The 18,811-nt window shown below is 37.5% G+C and overlaps 1 long non-coding RNA gene across 2 annotated transcripts in view; it reads left to right on the forward strand.

Annotated features, from left to right (window-relative positions):
* Positions 1–18,811, forward strand: part of LOC112658568 (uncharacterized) — a 39,685-nt gene that overhangs the window by 16,914 nt on the left and 3,960 nt on the right. For both annotated transcript variants that reach the window (XR_003135797.3, XR_007408471.1), the window contains exon 3: positions 4,594–4,732. This is a non-coding gene — a long non-coding RNA (uncharacterized LOC112658568). The remainder of the gene's footprint in view (positions 1–4,593; positions 4,733–18,811) is intronic.

The following is an 18,811-nucleotide window of genomic DNA, read 5'->3' on the forward strand; positions in this document are numbered from 1 at the left end:
GGCCAGTAATCTTGCAAACTAGTGTGATCACTCAGTGTGATTATTTCAAAACCTCCTCTGTTGGCAAAAGATGATTGGGTTGGTCAGTTTCACACCAAACAGAGGCTGGGAGAATGACAGTCTTCTCATTATAACACAGAAAATTTTATGTGTGATATTTATGTGCCATCAATTTTTGAACTATAATCTAATAGCCCTGGTATGCAAGTTTTTGTATTTCTGCAAACTCTTTTTGAGTGTTGGATTTCTACAATGTTTGCCTGAGTTAAACTTTCTTCTGAATGGAGAACTGGAAATGAAAAAAAAAAAAACCAATTATAAATAGTGTGAAATTGAAAGATGTCAGGGAGGGCTGCCTGGGTGACTCAGTCAGTTAAGGGTCTGACTCTTGATTATGGCTCAAGTCTCAGGGTCATGAGATTGAGCCCCCATCAGGCTCCACGCTGGACACGGAGCTCTGAGCATGGAGCCTTCTTAAAATTCTATCTCTCTGCCTCTCCATCATGCTTGCACACTCTCTCTCTCTTTAAGAAAAGGAAAGATACCCCAGACATTGTAGCAGAGTTCTTCAGAGAAACAAAATCAATAGGATTCATGTATATGGAGGAAGAGATTTGTTGTAAGGAGTTGGCTCATGTGATTTAGAGGTTGATAAATCCCAAAGTCTATAGTTGGCAAGCTGGAGACCCAGGAGAGCTAATGGTACAGAACCTGAAGGAAGAGCTGATGTTTCAGTTTGAGTCTGAAGGCAGGGAAAAGCCAATGTCCTAGTTCAAAGCCAATGAGGTAGGAGGGACTCTGTGACTCTGGTGAAGAGTCAACCCTTTTGGTTTAGTCAGATCTTCAACTGGATTAGATGAGGCCCACCAACAATAGGGAAAACAAATTGCTTTACTCAGTCTACCTATTCAAATAGTAATTTTATCCAGAAACACTAATAGATGCACCCAGAATGGCATGGTTGACACACAAAGTCAAAAGGACACATAAACTTAACCACCACAGGCATCAACTAACAAAGTACAGGGAGTCAAGAGGTCTGTGAGATTAGTTTTTTTTTAACTAGGCTGATGAGGCAAATTCTTCTAACTCCTTGTTATTGCACAAACCTTCTTACCCCTGCCAATGTGGGTGGGTGAGCCACAGGTCACTCAGTTGGTGGCTAATTGCTCAGCTGCATACTGGTCCTTTGCAGAGCTTCCTATCCTCATAAACAGTGAGGCTTACGTTCCCTGCCTGTGTGGCCTTTAGGTAGAAATACCTTAAGAATCATGTGCTGACCAGGAATTGGGTGGCCTGGCTTTTTATTTGGATTTGGCCACCGACTTCTTTGTGTTCATGCAAATTATTTGAGCCTCATTACTTTTATTTATAAAACAACCAAGTCAGGCATAACTTGCATGATCTCCAAAGTCTCTTCCAAACTTCAAATCTTATAATCGGTAGATGACTAGAAAACTAGTTTTCTTTCTTTTTTTTTTTAATTTTTATTTATTTATGATAGTCACACACAGAGAGAGAGAGAGGCAGAGACACAGGCAGAGGGAGAAGCAGGCTCCATGCACCGGGTGCCCGACGTGGGATTCGATCCCGAGTCTCCAGGATCGTGCCCTGGGCCAAAGGCAGGTGCCAAACCGCTGTGCCACCCAGGGATCCCTATTTTTCTTTTATTGGCGTCTTACGTGTAAAGCATTATTTGAATTCTTTTAGCTTTTTAATATCTGGAAATGACAAGCTTCTAACTCCTACTTTGGAAAGAATTTTCTTCTGCCTCAAACCTCTATTATTTGGCTTTTGTCCTCTGTCTATAATAAACCATAAAGATTTTTGAAAATAAGCTTATTTCTTTCCGTAGTAATAAAAGTCCGTTCTCTGGAAATACTTGGCACCCTATAAGATAATAATTGTTAGCTCCTGACTCGTCAGTTCTAGGTTTTGCAGCTCGAAGCCAAAAAAGCCAACTTTGTGCTTTCCATTGGTCAATTTTGAGTTCAGTGATGATAGACAACAAGAAGACATTCAAGAATGTCAGTTAACATTTTTTTTTTTTTTTTTTACAGTAGGCCCCATACCCAACATGGAGCTTGAGCCCACAATCCTGAGATCAGGATTCTCATGCTTTACGGACTGAGCCAGCCAAGAGCCCCAAGAATGTCAGTTTACACTTTCAGTATTTTTCTACTAAATAAAACATTAGCATGTATTATGGTTGGATTTAGAGTACATGGGATAGAAGACACACTTCCTACTGCTGTTTTCTTTTGTGGAGAAGGCAAACAACCCACTCCTTTAGCAATAAGACTGTGAACCTCATAACTTCACACTTGAAATCGGTCTCCATCTTCTTTCGTTCTGCACTGTGTCAAGGACAGATGCAGGCTATTGATCAAGATCCTTATGGAATCCCTCCCACATTCTTCACAGAATCATGGCTGACAAAGTGACATGCTATATGTTTTCACAATGACATGGAGATTGAAAATGGAAAAGTTAAATATAAATCTTCATGGAAGTTTCAGTAATTTTTAATAATTTGTTCTTTTGTCGCATGCATATGTGAATGATATATTTGTCCTAGAGCAATACGAATTCATTTCCCCACATCTGTAATATCTGCAGTAAGCTAAATTAAAAATGCATTTGTACTTGTACAGTTAAATGATCATATTTAATGAAATGTCAGAGATGAATCTTAGCAAATAGTCAGGAAATTATTTTAGAGAGGGCAGCATTTCATTACTAGCAGTCGGGGAAAAGCAAAGTGATTAAACAAATGGTTTACTGCTCTTAGGTGGTGGCTGGCCAAGAAGAATAGAAAACCAGTGTGTGGGGCAGATGGACAAATGTGGCGTTTCTAAGTCTTAGCTCTCTCTCTTTTCCTGCTCCCCCCAACCCTCATGGAATCTGGAGCCTGATGGTGGCTCACAGGAGCAGGTTGGGAGAGTCTCCCCATGTAGTGAGGAGAGGAAGTTGGTAGAATATAGATAGCATGCATGAGAATCCCCTCATGTGAGGTCTCCACAACCCAGCTGTCGCAGAGTTGAGGCACAAGATTTGAGCAGGAGAGTCAGGTCAGTTGAATGAGTATAGGAAGAAGCGAAGCAAAGGATGGTGGGCTGTTTAGGCTACATACAGGCTCTGCACCCGTGGGGCACTGGGAAGAGAAGAGATTAGGGAACTGTGCTGAGAGTCAGAATAGAGTGAATGAGGGTAGGTGGTAACAGACAGCAAGTAGGAGCAGAGAGGGTGAAGAGGAAAAAGAGAGCAGGAGGGGGCGCCGAGGCAGTGTATTCGGTGGTTGAGAAAGCAGAGGGGGACCACCAGACAGCCAGTGAGGCCTTCCTTTGCCACCAACACGCTGCCACATTGCACACACATCCCACCAAGGAACTTGTTCGTGTGCTGGCAGGTTAGATAAGTAGTTACATAAGAATGATCAACTCTTTTGGTGCGCGTTCTGTGCTGTGTTGTGTCCTCCAAGAAGACATGTGGGAGCCCTAACCTCTAGCCCTCAGAATTGGCCTAACTGAGAAATAAGGTCATTATAGATGTAATTCGTTAAAATGAGGTCATATTGGAGGAGGAGGATAGGGCCTTAATCCAATACCCTCGGCGTCCTTACAAGATGATAGGAAGGCACGTAGAGAGAAGGCCATGTAATGAAAGAGGCGGAACATGGAGTGATGTAGTTGCCAGCCAGGCAAAGCCAAGGGTTTCCAGCCACCACCTGAAGCCATCAAGAGACAAGGAAGGATTCTCTCTCTACAGTCCTTAGAGGGAACAAGGCCCTGAGGATCCCTTAACTTCAGTCTTCCGGCCTCCAGAATCATTGAGACAATAAATTCATGTTGTTTTAAGCTACTCAGTTTGTGGTACTTTGTAATGGCAGCCCTAGGAAATGAATATAGTTGGTAAAACACAATTCTGAACGACAGAATCAAATTATATTTCTCAGTCTTTTGCATTTTTTGTTTTTCTTAAGGAAATTCCATTACTTTTCACTTAGGTATTTTGTGCTGCTATCAGGGACCAGAGTGAGGTGAGCAAGGCATGCATTCTCCTCAGCTCCCAAAAGCTCAACAATTCAGATATATAGCATATGGGGGCAATATTTTTTTATTTTTTTATTTTTATTTTTATTTTTTATTTTTTATTTTTTTAATTTTTTTTGCAATATTTTTTTAAAAAATTAAAATTAATGCAAGAAAGCCACGGTGAACCAAATATCAAAATTTTATCTTATTTAAAAAAATTTAAAAAAGATTTTATTTATTTATTCATGAGAGACACAGAGAAGCAGAGGGAGAAGCAGGAGAAGCAGGTTCCCTGTGGGGAGCCTGATGCAGGTCCTGATTGCAGGGTCCAGGGATCACCACCTGAGCTGAAGGCAGACACTCAACCACTGAGCCACCCAGGCGTCAAAAATCTCAAAATTTTAAACACAGACTCAAAGTATTATCCATTTTTCCTTCTGCCTCAGCGTGGCCTGGCGTGGCACTGCTGTCAACATCTGAACAATACAACTAAGTTTAAAAATGCATATAATGAAGGGCATAGATGCAATTATATTCACATGAAAATATTATATTTCAGTTTTGTCTCAGGCAGACACTGCAAGAGATGACAAGGTTCAGCAAGATGACTCGGGCCAAATTCACTTTTTTCCATCTAAGAGCCAAAGAGTGGGAAAGGAAGACCAGATCAGCAGCATCAGGTAACAGTGCGAGCCCAGGTAAGCATCTTTCCAATATGAAATCTGCATAAAAAAAGACAAGCTGCTATAATCCCAGTAGTGAAGGGAATTAGATTCTTTGGCCTTTACCACATGACAGTAAATGACAGCATAATAAATAAAGCAAAAATGATTTCTGACTTCTACTTTTCACATCGTAACCCGGAGGCGCTTTGCTATTGTTACAAGTATATTAAATGTAGGTCTGATTACATCCTAAGGAGAGCTGACAAGAGGCACATTCTGGAACAGGAGATGCTGGCCTATGTCTGGTAGTTAATATTTATTGGGTGCACACTTCTGAAGCTTCAGAGAGATCAAGGGGGGAACTAGGAGAGACCAAGAGTGGAATGTCATATCATATGCTTAATTTAGATTAACTTTCTTTCAATTGCTTAAAGAGATTGTGGAGTGTTTAGTACTTGAGGGTGGTTATTAGCTCTCCTCTCTTATCCTGTAGAAGTGCAAGTACACTCTCGTGGCTGATGGAGAGGCCTAGGACGTGGATTCTCCGACTGAGAGAAAATGCAAAAGACAGAAATCATTAAATTAAACACAGGGATCTATGCTGTTGAAAGACATTTTTACTCCTTTTTGTTGTACGAATTTGAACACATGCAGAGCTAGTCATGCAATCACAAGCACACGAGAAACACTCCCACATGCTACCCCTGTATTGTCACCTTCTCTAAAACTCAAATCTAGCTTTTCTTTGCAGAATGGTCTGCTAATTTTGATTGTTTTAGGGCTTACTTTCCTGAATTCCTGTGATTTCACTTACTACAAATTCTGCGAATTCACTCTGATTTTATTTTATTTTATTATTCACTCTGATTTTAATAATTCAATGCTACTTAGGTCTTAAGTGTAGAGGTTTATATTTATTTATTTATTTATTTATTTATTTATTTATTTACTTATTTATTTTTCCAGGACCATGATTTAGTAAAAGATGTTTGAAAAATAGGAGGAAAGAACTCTGGGAACCGAACAAGATGTAGTGGAAGGGGAGGTCGGTAGGGAGATGGGGTAACTGGGTGATGGGCACTGAGGAGGGCACTTGACAGGATGAGTCCTGAGTGTTATACTGTATGTTGGCAAATTGAACTCCAATAAAAAAATATACAAAAAAAAGAAAAGAAAATAGGAGGAAAGTATGGAGATATGAAATGTGGAGATCTGACCATTATTTGATCATAGAGAGATATTGTTGGCCAGGAGCAGTACACACCGTTGTGTGTCGAATAGAGTATATCCTTTCATCTTTTAAGGAATTTTAAATATTTATTATTACTTTCTTAAGTTTTATTTATTTCAGAGAGAGACAGAGACAGAGCATGAGCAAGGGGAGAGGCAGAAGGAGAATCAGACTCCCCGCTGAGTAGGAAGCCTGATGTGGGGCTCAATCCCAGGACCCTGGAACTGTGACCTGAGCTGAAGGCAGATGCTTCACTGACTGAGCCTACCCAGATGCCCCAATTTTAAATATTTTATAGCACAACATTTCTTGCAGCAGTACTATCATATGTTTAGTATTTCTGATAATGTGAAAAGGATTCAGATCTTTTTTATTGTTTTTTCATAATTTCTTTTACTTCAACCGTTTTCAAGTGTGCAGTTCAGTGGCATCAGGTGGCATTGACATTATTGTGCAACCACCACCACCATCCATAGAACAATTTCATCTTCCCAAACTGAAACTCTGTACCCATTACACTAACTGCCCCCTTCTCCTCCAGCCAACTCCCTTCTACTCTCTGTCTCTATGATTTGACTACTCTAGGTTTCTCAAATAAGGGAATCACATAGTATTTGTCCTTTTGTGTCCAGCTTATTTCACTGAGCAGGTCTTCAAGGTTCATCCATCAGAATTCCCTTTCTTTTTAGGGCTACATCATATTCCATTGTATGTATACATCACATTTTGTTTCTCCATTCATCTGTTGATAGACATTTGGATATGTCAAAATTTTGGCTACTGTGAGTAATGCTGTGAATGCAGTTGTACAAAAATCTGCTCAAGTACCTGCTTTCAATTCTTTGGAGTATATACCCAGAAGTGGAATTGCTGGACTATAGGGTAATTCTATGTTTAGTTTTTTGAGGAACCACCACACTATTTTCCATATGAATTGTACCATTTAACATTTCCATCAGCAATGCACAAAGGTTCTGTTTTTTTTCTATATCATCACCGATATTTACTCCTAATCCATAGATTGTCTCTTCAGTCTGTTTATTATATCCTTTCAAATATAAAAGTTTTAAAATTTTGATGAAGCTCAATTTATCTACTTTTATTTTTATTGCCTTCATTTTCAGTGTAACATTCAAGAAATAATTGCCATATCCAGTGTCAAGAAGCCCTGCCTCTGTTTTCTTCTAAGAAAACTCTTTCTAAGAGTTTTATAGTTTGGATCTAAATTTAAATCTTTGGCCCATTTTGAGTTAATTTTTGTATACAGTATAAGAGTCCAACTTCATTCTTTTGCATGAAAGAATCAGCATCATTTGTTGCAAAAAAGGTTGGCTCTCTTGTCAAAAATCATTTGACCACATATATAAAGATTTATTTATGGGCTCTCTACTTTATTCCATTGGTCCATATATGTCTTTATATTGGTACTACACTTTTTGGACTAGTGTAATTTTTAAAAAAGATTTATTTATTTACTTGAAGTAGGGGGTAGGAGTAATAAGAGAGAGAGAGAAGCAGACTTATCACTCAACACAGAGCCTGATGTGGGGCTGGATTTCATGACACTGAAATCATAACCTGAGCCAAAGTCAAGAGTTAGACACTTAATCGTTTGCACCACCCAGGCATCTCTTGACTAGTATAATTTTGTAGTAAGGTTTGAAATCAGGGAGTATGAGACTTCAACTTCGTTCTTCTTTTTCAAGATTGTTTGGTCTATTTTGGGGGTCCCTAGAGATTCCATATGAAATTTAGGATGATATTTTCTATTTCTGTAAAAAAAAATCATTAGGATTTTGATGGGAATTGCATTGAATTTGTACATCTCTTTGGGTCATATAGACATCTTAACAGTATTTAAACTTCTTGTCCTTGAGCACAGATTATTTTTTTCCATTTATTTGTGTCTACTTTCATTTCTTTTAGCAATGTTTTGTAGCTTCCAAGGTACAAGTCTTTGGTCTCTTTGGTTAAGTTTATTCTTAAATATGTTATTCTTTTCAGTGTTATTGGGAACGGAATTGTTTTCTTAATTTACTTTTCAGATTTGTCATTGGTAGTGTATAAGAACAATTTTTTGTGCCTTGCAATTTTGATGAATTCATTTATTAGTTCTAATGTTTTATGGATTGTTTTTGGGTAGAGTTTATGATTTTCTGCATTTAAGAAAAATGCTTTTACCTCTTTTCCTTTTGTTTCTTTTCCTTGCCTAACTGCTCTGGTTAGGACTTTGAGTACTACCTTGAATAGATGTGACAAAAATGGGCATCTTTGTCTTGTTCCTGGTATTAGAGGAAAAAAATTAATGTTTAATCATTGGGTTTAATCATTTAGCTATGGGTTTTTTAATAAATGGTCTTTATTGTGTTGAGGTAGTTTCCCTTTGTTCCTAGCTTGTTGAGTGTTTTTATTATGAAAGAGTGTTGAATTTTGCCAAACACTTTTTCTGCATGAAGTGACATGATCATGTGGGGGTTTCCCCTTCATTTTGCAAATGCAGTATATTATATTTACTGATTTTCATATCTTGAACCATCCTTGCATTGTAGGAATTTGTTCAACTTGTTCATGATGTATAGTTCTTCTAATGTGCTCCTGAATTCTATTTGCTAGTATTCTGTTTGCTGGTATTTCTATATTATTATTCATTAGATATATTAGTCTATGTTTTCTTTTCTTACAGTGTCTTTGTCTGGCTTTGGCATCAGAGTAATGTTGGCCTCATAAAATGAATTTTGAAGTGTTTTATCTTCTTCAATTTTTTTTTTTTTAAAGAAGAGTTTGAGAAGGATTGGTGTTAATTCTTCTTTAAATGTTTGGTAGAAAAAAAAAAAAAATGTTTGGTAGACTTCACCAGTGAAGCCATCTGTTTCTAGGCTTTCCTTTGAGGATTGAGAGGTAACCTACTGATACAGAATCAGAAAAGTAATTCTAGCCAACAGACATGTTGCTAATAAATTCTGTTCTGCTCCTTCTTTCTGATTGTGCAGTTCTGAGCAGAAAGTGGGACAAAGGAAAGTAAAATGCCACCAAATATCCTACTATTTTGAATGTGGCTTTTTCTTGCCTGAATATTTACTTAGTTCCTATAACTTTGACTTGTTTTTCTATAAAGTTATTTAGTCAGTCTCTATTTTTGTTTTTGTTTTCCCAATGTTTTCTATGGGTGAACAAGGGCCTGGAGTTTCCTTGCTTATCATCTTTCTGAGGTCACTCTTTTCTTCGACAATTTAATGGCAGTGAATTAGATAAGGTCCAGGTGACAAGGTCAGACTTGATATAGGTGTGCCGTCTCATCCTGTAGTCTATCACGTCAGGTAGTCTTCTACAACATTAAGTGGGTTCAGCAGAAAACACTTTAATCACAAAAAAGAGATTTGGGTATATTCTAACATTGGAGAGAACAGCATTGATATAATGATATTGGTCATTAATAGTCTCAGAGGTTTGTCAACAAAACAAAGCATTTTTTTTGGAAAATGCTATATATTTTTAAAAATCAGCTTTCATGAGCACCTGCGTAGCTCAGTGGTTGAATGTCTGCCTTTGGCTCAGGTCATGATCTGGGGGTCCTGGGATAGAGTCCCGTATCAGGCTTCCTGTAGGGAGCCTGCTTCTCCCTCTGCCCATATCTTTGCCTCTCTGTGTGACTCTCATGAATAAATAAATAAAATATTTTTTAAAAATCAGCTCTAATAATATTCTTAGAAGATGGCAGAAATATCTTGCTTTGCATTTGAAAAGGGAGTCACTGCCATGAAAAAGGATTTGTTAGAGGTTGTGGAACAAGACAAGCTTAGATTTCAGGCTGGTAGTGTCTGCATCATTACATCATGACATTCTTCCTATAAGCAGGACAATTGAATCAAAATATATCTGTCAAAAATCTCACAGTTTTGTAATTCTGTATCAATGGATTGTTTGGATTGTTTCTAAATCCCGAGCAAATGGTAGCCAAATAATAATGCACTAGGAGTGGTTTCTGTGGGATCTAAGGCCTCACAAGGTTTCTTGTCCCAGGGCCTCTTGTCAAAGACAAAATATATAATAAGGTGGGATGAAAGTGTAAGGCCTTGTTGACCTTCCATATAACTAGGCTTCTTCTTTGCCTTGTCCTGAGTAAAGAGTTTACCTTTCATACTCAGGACACTACAATGGGGTGGAGGAATTTGGTTCCAATTACACAAGACAGTAGGACTTGCATTTCTACTGTTTATAGTTTGGAATTAGCTGATGGGCTCAGTTTCTTGATCTTTGGTTGTCCTAAAGGAAAAGTATTGTTTTCCTTGTACGACTTCGAACAATTAACATTTATTCATTTTTTTTAACTGTTAAAGATTTTTAAAAATTTAAATAAAACAAAGAATTTGTAAAGATGGATTTTCAGGAAACTAAATATTTTAGTTGTATTTGAAGTGTTGTTTATGTGATCCCTAAGCAATTTAAAAGAGAAGAATACAGTTAATGCACTAACGTACACAAAGACAGGTGATATTTTGACATTTCTTGCCATTGAATTAATGAAATAACTGCTTTGATTTCTCTTACACAAAGCCCCAAAGCTGTCAAATGCTATCAAGTAGCATAATTAAATTCATTTACTTTTTTCTCAATTTTATTAAGAAATAATTGATGTATATCACCTTATAAGGTATAAAGCACTTTGGTTTGATTTGCATATATTATGAAATGTTTGCTGCAGTAAGTTCAGCTAACATCTATCTCCTCATACAGACACAATTAAAAAAAAAGAAGAAAGAATAAAGGAAAAAATTCTCCATGTGATGAGAACTCTTAGGATTTACTCTCTTAACTTTTATGTATATCATACAGTGGTAATAGCTATCACCTTGTACATTATATCTCTGGTACTTATTTATCTTATAACTGGAAGCTTGTATCTTTTGACCAACTTCCTCTAATTCTTCATCTCCCCACCACTTAAATCTTTAATCCATTTTGAATTAATTTTTGTGGGTGACATATATATGGGTATAGTTTCATTCTTTTACATGTGAATCATTATCCCAACACCATTTATTGAAGACATTGTCTTTCCTCCATTGAGTATTATTGGCTGCCTTGTCAAATATTAGTCAGCTATATATGTGTGGGTTTACTTGTGGGCTTCAGTTCTGTTCCATTGATCCATTTGTCTTTATGTCAATACCATATTGTTCTGATGACTGTAGCTTTATAAGGTAGCTTGAAATCAAGAACTGGAATACCTACTGCTTTGTTCTTTTTTCTCAGTATGATTTTTTCCCTTACTTCTGCAAAAAATGCTAATAGAATCTGGATAGAGATTACACTGAATCTATAGATAGCTTTTGGTAGTGTTGACATTTTAACACTATTAATTCTTCTAATCCAGGAACATGAGATATCTTTCCATTTATTTGTGTCTTCTTCCATTTCTTTCATCAATATCTTATAATTTTCAGAATAGAGATCTTTTACCTCCTTAGGTACATTTGCTACTAAGTATCTTATGGATTTGATGCCATTTTAAATGGGATTGATTTCTTCCTTTTTCAGAAAATTTGTTGTTAATGTATAGAAATGCTGATTTTGGTATGGTAATTTTGAATCCTGCCACTCTACTGTATTGCCTGTATTGATTGATTTAGATCCAACAGATTTTTTTTGGTTGAGTCTTCAAGATTTTCTATGTATAAAATCATGTCATCAGAAAATAGAGACAAGTTTACTTTTTATTTTATTTTTTAAATTTTATTTATTTATTTATTTATTTATTTATTTATTTATTTATTTATGATAGAGAGAGAGAGAGAGAGAGAGAGAGAGGCAGAGATACAGGCAGAAGGAGAAGCAGGCTCCATGCAGGGAGCCCGATGCGGGACTCGATCCCAGGACTCCAGGATCACGCCCTGGGCCAAAGGCAGGTGCTAAACCGCTGAGCCACCCAGGGATCCCCCAAGTTTACTTTTTAATTTCCAATTCTGATATATTTTACTTCGTTTTCTTTTTTTAAAGATTTTATTTATTTATTCATGTTAGTCAGAGAGAGAGAGAGAGAGAGAGAGAGAGAGAGGCAGAGACACAGGCAGAGGGAGAATCAGGCTCCATGCAGGGGGCCCGACGTGGGATTCGATCCCGGGTCTCCAGGATCGCGCCCTGGGCCAAAGGCAGGCACTAAACCGCTGAGCCACCCAGGGATCCCTTTATTTCGTTTTCTTTCCTGATTGTTCAAGTAGGATTTCTGATACTATGTTGAATAGTAGTGATGGAGTGGACACTCTTCTCTGTTCCTGATCTTAGAGAAAATGCTTTCACCACCAAGTATGATGTAGCTATGGGCTTGTCATAAATGGCCTTTATTTATGTTGAGATATGTTCCTTCTATGCCTAATTTAAAAGTTTTTTAAAATCATGAATGGATGTTGAATTTTGTCAAATGCTTATTTTGCCTCTATTGAAATGATCATATGATTCTTTTCTTTCATTCTATTAATGTGATGTAGCACATTGATATGTGTGTGTGTTGAACCAATCCTGCATTCCAGGGATAAATTCCACTTGATCACAGAGAATGATCATTTTATTATGCTGCTGAATTCAGTTTGCTAGTATTTTATTGGGAAAATTTGCATCTATATCATTGGAAAGTTTACCTACAGTGGTTTTTTAAAATTTTTTTTCCCTCTGATTTTGGTATAAGGATAATGCTGGCCTCCTAAAATAGGTTTGGAAGTGTTCTTTCCTTTTCAGTTTTCTTGGAAGAGTTTGAGAATTAGTATTAATTTTTAAAATGTTTTATAAATTCATCAGTATAGACATCTGGTTCTAGGCTTTCTTCTTTGGGAGATTTTTGGTTCATGATCCAATCTCTTTACCAATAATTAATGTATACAGATTTTTTATTTCTTCTTGATTTAATCTTAATAAGATTTCCAAAACTTTTTTCGTTTCTTCTAGGTTGTCTAGTTTATTGACATATAGTTGTTCATAGTGGTATATGAATGTCGGTAGTATCAGTTGTAATGTCTCATTCTTCATTTATAATTTTGTTGATTTTGGTCTTTTTCCTGTTTTTCCTTATTTAGTGTAGCCAAAGGTTTGCCAGTTTTGTTTAGCTTTTCAAAGAACCAACTCTTAGTTTGGTTAACTTTTTCTATTGTTTTTCTTTTTTCTATTTCACTGATTTATGCTCTAATGTTTCTTATTTCCTTTCTTCTGGTTACTTTGGACTCAAGTTCTTTTATTTCAGTTCCCTAAAGCACAGAGTTAGGTAGTTCATTTGGGATCTTTCTTGTTTCTTCATGTAGATATTTATTGCTATGAACTTCCCTCTTAGAACTATTTTTGCGGCATTCTGCAAGTTCTGGTTTTTGTTAGATTGGAGAAACATTTTAATTTCCCCTTTAATTTCTTCTCTGATCCATTGGTTGTTTAGGAGAGTGATGTGTAATTTCTATGTGTTCATGAATTGTTCAGTTTTCCTCTTGTTATTCATATGCAGTTTCATGCCATGGTGGTCAGAGAAGATACTTGGTATGATTTCATCTTCTTGAATTTGTAAGACTGCAATGGCCTAAAATATGGTTTATTATAGAAAATATTCCCTGTGTACATGAGAATATGTATTCTGTTGTTGGATAAATGTCTTTTATATGTCTGTTAGGTTCGTTTGATCTATAGTGTTGTTTGAATCCACGGGTTTCTTATTGATTCTCTGTCTGGATTGTCTATATATATTTTTGGACTGTTAAATTCCCCAACTATTATTGTATTATGATTATTTCTCCTTTTGGCTGTTATATTTTGCTTTATGTATCTAGGTGCTCTCTTGTTGGGTGTATAAATATTAACAACTGTTACCTCTTCTTGATGTACTTACCTTTTTTATCATTATGTAGTGACTTTTTCGTCTTTTAACATTTTTGGTTTAAAGTTTATTTTGTTTGGTATAAGGATAGCTACCAAAAAAAAAAAAAAAAAAAAGAGATAGCTACCTACTCCTGCTGTTGTTGGGTTACCATTTGCTTTGAATGTCTTTTTCCATCCCTTCCATCTGTGTCCTCAAGTCTAAAGTGAATCTTTTGTAGGCAGTGTATTTTTGGATCTTGGTTTTTGTTTGTTTGTTTGTTTTAGTCCGTTCAGCCATTCTGTGTCTTTTGATTGAATAATTAAATCTGTTTGCTTTTAAAGTAATTATTGACAAGTAAAGATTTAACACCAATTAGTGTTAATTCTTTAAATGCTTTATAAATTCATCAGTAAACACTAATTTAACACCATTTTGTTAATTGTTTCCTGTTTTGTAGATTCTTGTTTCTTATACAGCTGTCTTTTTGTGTTTTGATGTTCTTGGGATCAGTGTGCTTTGATTTCTTTCAGTTTTCTCCAGCACTTCTGGTCAGATGAGGCAGAAAGTACTCCCCACTGAGGGTGGTGCTGACATAGCTCCTTGCCTGGGCATGGGCAGACTAGGCTTTAGGGCCAAAATCGGGCAGATCTGCACCCCACTCTGTTCCCTGGCTAGAGTGCATCCTTGACTTGGTTCTGCAGATGATCAAAACTGCTAGCCGGGATTCCTACTTGGGCAGTGCAGGTATGCACTTGCTCTGCTAAGATCCCTGTGCTGGTTATTGCAAGCCCCTCCTCCCTTCTCCATAATATTCGGATTCCCAGTGCTGAGCCACACAGATGCCCCTGCAGTCCCTGTGGTGTGAGTTTGGAGCAGAGGCCTCCACAAATTGACCCATAATTCTGGGGGTTTGGTTGTCTCTTCTGGGTTGTCTTTTCCCACCGAAGAACTGAAGGCTCAGGAGAGCCCTCTCTGTGTGGTGTTGCACTGGCCTGGGAGAGAGGCAGTGTGGTCCACGTATAACTGCTTCTGTTCCTCCTCTGATACAGTCTGTCTTGGTCTCTATGGTGCAAGGGAATGTTTCACTGTGCTCTAAGATTCCCTCACTAGCATCTTGTTGTTGAATAGTTGTTAGTTGTTCTTCTTGTGAAGGGAATGAAGTCAGGAACAACCCATGTTGCCGTCTTGGTGACATCACTCCCCATTTGCTTTTTACAGGAAATAGGAAACCCTAAAAATGAAACATTGAAGACAGGCATTGGGAATCTTCTTAAGCTTGTTTATAAACATATGCAGTTACCTTTAGGTACACATACAAAGTAAGATGAAAGAATCTTTGCTTTAGTGCAGATATTTCATTTAAATTTCTTATTTGTTAATTAAGTATAGGTATTTTATTTACATTTTTCTTTATACACATAATTTGTTATTGATTTGTTCATTTAACAAATATTTTTTGAGTGATTGAGGTATGCCAGGTCTGTAAGGAAGAAGATGCAGAAGACTGTGCCCTTAGGGAATTTACTTTTTTGGGGAGATAAAACTCAGAGCAATGATTATAAAGGCAATGTGAAAGGTTACATGAAGGTCAAAGACAATGGTCCAGGAAGCTCAGAGAGGCAATTATCTCTTCTGGGCAATAATAAGGCTTTGTGGGAAAGATAGTGTTTAACTTGAGGTGTTTTTTTTTTTTTTTTTAAGATTTTATTTATTTATTCAAGAAGGAGATAGAGCACTGGGGGGAGGAGCAGAGGGAGAGTGACTAGCAGACTCTACATTGAGCGTGAGCCAGAAGTGGGGTTTGATCTCAGCGCCCCAAGATCACAACCTGAGCTGAAACCAAGAATCAGACAAATAACCAACTGAGCCATCTAGGACAACCCTAACTTGAGGTTTTCGTTTTTTTTTTTTTTAAATGTGAATTTTATTTCTTTTTCTTTTTTTATTATTTAAAAAAAATTTTTTTAAATTGGAGTTCAATTTGGCAACATATAGCATAACACCCAGTGCTCATCCTGCCAAGCGCCCCCCTCAGTGCTCATCACCCAGTCACCGTAACCCCCCACCCACCTAACTTGAGTTTTGAAGAATAGGCAGGATTTGGATACTTAGGGCTGGGGCCATGGCATTCCAGAAAGGCAGAATGCAGTGTGTAGGCAAAGCCAAGGAGAGGCAACACAGGCATTGAAGGGGAGCCTTCAGTCTGAAAGGAATATGGGATGGAAGGATGGGAGATGTGGAATAAAGCTGGAAAAGAATGAAAATATTAAAATTTACTTAGGGCTTACTTTGTACCAGGCATTGATATATCTTTTTGAGGATGTCATAATTTTTTTAATCTCTAGGCCAACTGTCCTCAAATAAGTGTTATTTTTCCTTTTGTAAAGTGTTACTGTTCCTTTTCTACAAAGGGAATCTGGGGCATAGAGAAATTAAGGAACTTGCTAGAAGTCACCTCTCACTAAGTGGCAGGACTAGCATTTAAGCCCAGATCTGATGCACACATTTTTTCCATATTTCCATGCTGTCTTGAATGAAACTCTAATGTAACAGTAGGAGAGGAGCCTATAGGGATGTTTTGAGCAGAAGAGTGGCAGCATTAGAGCTCTTTGCTCAGGAAGCTAGTGGAAGTGTGTAGGCTGGGCTGGAGAAAATACAGTTTATCAGTATTATCCTCAAAAAAGAAATATGCTAATTTGTGTCTGAAGAACAGTTAATAGTATTCATTTCCTTAGATTCTACTAGGCTAAGTGAACCCAGGGAAGCTAAGAACAGGGTTGCATTTAAAACATGTAAAACCTTATTGAGTGTAGTGTCAATTACTGTGCTAAGCACATTACAGACATTAGCTCAATGAGTAATTATAACCACCTGAAGTCTGGTGTTATCATAGATTCACAGGAAGGAAAACTGAGGCTCAGAGATGTTATTAATTCATTGTTCAAGGTTAGAGTTAAATGGGGCAGACAATCTTCAAATCCAGGACTGTATGTTTATATAACTTTGTGCTATTCTATCTCTTGCTATTTGCCTAAAAACCTGAAAGAATATTAATTTAAAAAAAGTCTCCGCTCAATCCTTCTATCTGAGAAAGTGGTCTTCCCCTGAACATCTCTGGCCCCATCAACTCTGGCAGCTCCTTGACTGTTCCCAGCCATCTCTTCTCTTTGTCTCAGTTCATTCCTAAGGGGTTCTCATGTCATTTCTTTTTTTTTTTTAATTTATTTTTTATTGGTGTTCAATTTACTAACATACAGAATAACCCCCAGTGCCCGTCACCCATTCACTCCCACCCCCCGCCCATCTCCCCTTCCACCACCCCTAGTTTGTTTCCCAGAGTTAGCAGTCTTTACGTTCTGTCTCCCTTTCTGATATTTCCCACACATTTCTTCTCCCTTCCCTTATATTCCCTTTCACTATTATTTATATTCCCCAAATGAATGAGAACATGTAATGTTTGTCCTTCAACGACTGACTTACTTCACTCAGCATAATACCCTCCAGTTCCATCCACGTTGAAGCAAATGGTGGGTATTTGTCATTTCTAATAGCTGAGTAATATTCCATTGTATACATAAACCACATCTTCTTTATCCATTCATCTTTCGTTGGACACCGAGGCTCCTTCCACAGTTTGGCTATCGTGGCCATTGCTGCTATAAACATCTGGGTGCAGGTGTCCCAGCGTTTCATTGCATCTGTATCTTTGGGGTAAATCCCCAACAGTGCAATTGCTGGGTCGTAGGGCAGGTCTATTTTTAACTGTTTGAGGAACCTCCACACAGTTTTCCAGAGTGGCTGCCCCAGTTCACATTCCCACCAACAGTGTAAGAGGGTTCCCTTTTCTCCGCATCCTCTCCAACATTTGTTGTTTCCTGCCTTGTTAATTTTCCCCATTCTCACTGGTGTGAGGTGGTATCTCATTGTGGTTTTGATTTGTATTTCCCTGATGGCAAGTGATGCAGAGCATTTTATCATATGCATGTTGGCCATGTCTATGTCTTCCTCTGTGAGATTTCTGTTCATGTCTTTTGCCCATTTCATGATTGGATTGTTTGTTTCTTTGGTGTTGAGTTTAATAAGTCCTAGCCTCAGCAATCAGACAACAAAAAGACATTAAAGGCATTCAAATTGGCAAAGAAGAAGTCAAACTCTCCCTCTTCTCCGATGACATGATACTCTACATAGAAAACCCAAAAGTCTCCACCCCAAGATTGCTAGAACTCATACAGCAATTCGGTAGCGTGGCAGGATACAAAATCAATGCCCAGAAATCAATGGCATTTCTATACACTAACACTGAGACTGAAGAAAGAGAAATTAAGGAGTCAATCCCATTTACAATTGCACCCAAAAGCATAAGATACCTAGGAATAAACCTAACCAAAGAGGTAAAGGATCTATACCCTCAAAACTATAGAACACTTCTGAAAGAAATTGAGGAAGACACAAAGAGATGGAAAAATATTCCATGCTCATGGATTGGCAGAATTAATATTGTGAAAATGTCAATGTTACCCAGGGCAATATACACGTTTAATGCAATCCCTATCAAAATACCATGGACTTTCTTCAGAGAGTTAGAACAAATTATTTTAAGATTTGTGTGGAATCAGAAAAGACCCCGAATAGCCAGGGGAATTTTAAAAAAGAAAACCATATCTGGGGGCATCACAATGCCAGATTTCAGGTTGTACTACAAAGCTGTGGTCATCAAGACAGTGTGGTACTGGCACAAAAACAGACGCATAGATCAGTGGAACAGAATAGAGAATCCAGAAGTGGACCCTGAACTTTATGGTCAACTAATATTCAATAAAGGAGGAAAGACTATCCATTGAAAGAAAGACAGTCTCTTCAATAAATGGTGCTGGGAAAATTGGACATCCACATGCAGAAGAATGAAACTAGACTACTCTCTTTCACCATACACAAAGATAAACTCAAAATGGATGAAAGATCTAAATGTGAGACAAGATTCCATCAAAATCCTAGAGAAGAACACAGGCAACACCCTTTTTGAACTCGGCCACAGTAACCTCTTGCAAGA

Source organism: Canis lupus, chromosome 35, assembly GCF_003254725.2.
Source record: "Canis lupus dingo isolate Sandy chromosome 35, ASM325472v2, whole genome shotgun sequence".
NCBI lineage: Eukaryota > Metazoa > Chordata > Mammalia > Carnivora > Canidae > Canis > Canis lupus.